General features: G+C 36.1%; 2 pseudogenes; both read left to right on the top strand.

Moving 5' to 3' along the window:
* Positions 1-361: 361 nt before the first annotated feature.
* On the top strand, positions 362-480 carry LOC128658469 (uncharacterized; annotated as a pseudogene).
* A 353-nt stretch (positions 481-833) lies between these two features.
* Positions 834-952, top strand: LOC128658434 (uncharacterized; annotated as a pseudogene).
* Positions 953-1,276: the final 324 nt, after the last annotated feature.

The following is a 1,276-nucleotide window of genomic DNA, read 5'->3' as shown; positions in this document are numbered from 1 at the left end:
CAGGTGCGGTAGGCATTTTTAAAGCAGTGAAGCATGCGTCATATTACTGATAGTAGCAATATTCATTGAAACAACTGTAGCTTGCAATTACTAAAAATTAGATGTTCATTGTATTAAATATAATTATCTTTTTTTAAAGACAGACAGGCAGGCAGGTGGAAAGAGGGGCAGGAAAATCTTTATCTATGTATAATTTTTCTCATGGGTCAGCAAGTGATTCTGGGCCTGTACTGGCACTATTTATTAATTTATTTATATATTTGCCATCTAAATTTTAACCCCGTTTTAACTCTTCAATTTTGTACAGACTGTGAATGACAGCATGAGCAAGAACAAAAAGCGTGGGGAAGAAGCCCTAAGTGTCTACTGCCACAATGCCTTTAATGCACCCGATCCCGTCTGATCTCATAAGTTAAGCAGGGCCAGGCCTGGTCATTACCTGGATGGGAGACTGCCTGGGAACACCAGTTGCAGTAGTTTTTTTTTTCCCATTTTTAAAGTAGTGAAGCATGAGTCATATTTACTGATAGTAGCAATATTCATTGAATCAACTGTAGCTTGCAATTACTAAAAATTAGATGTCCATTGTATTAAAGATAATTATCTTTTGTAAAGACAGACAGGCAGGCAGAAAGAGGGGCAGGAAACTCTTTATCTATGTATACTTTTTGTCATGGGTCAACAAGTGATTCTGGGCCTCTCCTGGCACTATTTATTAATTTATTTATATATTTGCCATCTAAATTTTAACCTAGTTTTAACTCTTCAATTTTTTACAGACTGTGAATGACAGCATGAGCAAGAACAAAAAGCGTTGGGAAGAAGCACTAAGTGTCTACTGCCACACTTCCTTGAATGCACCTCATACCGTCTGATCTTGGAAGTTAAGCAGAGCCAGGCCTGGTCAGTACCTTGATGGGTGACTGCCTGGGAGCACCAGGTGCGGTAGTTTTTTTTCCCCATTTTTAAAGTAGTGAAGCATGCGTCATATTTACTGATAGTAGCAATATTCTTTGAAACAACTGTAGCTTGCAATTACTAAAAATTAGATGTCCATTGTATTAAAGATAATTATCTTTTGTAAAGACAGAAGGCAGGCAGGCAGAAAGAGGGGCAGGGAATTCTTTATCTATGTATATGTGACACATAATATATACGTGCACAATTGTATAATGTTTTATGCAATTTTTATGTTTCATATTGAAATATGTTTGTTTAATTGTATTTGTTTTATATGGTGCTTGTAATAATTTTCTATGAAAATGCAACTTTCTGT

The sequence above is a fragment of the Bombina bombina genome, chromosome 4 (assembly GCF_027579735.1).
Source record: "Bombina bombina isolate aBomBom1 chromosome 4, aBomBom1.pri, whole genome shotgun sequence".
In the NCBI taxonomy this organism is placed as follows: domain Eukaryota; kingdom Metazoa; phylum Chordata; class Amphibia; order Anura; family Bombinatoridae; genus Bombina; species Bombina bombina.
This window is presented reverse-complemented; position numbering and strand designations above follow the sequence as displayed.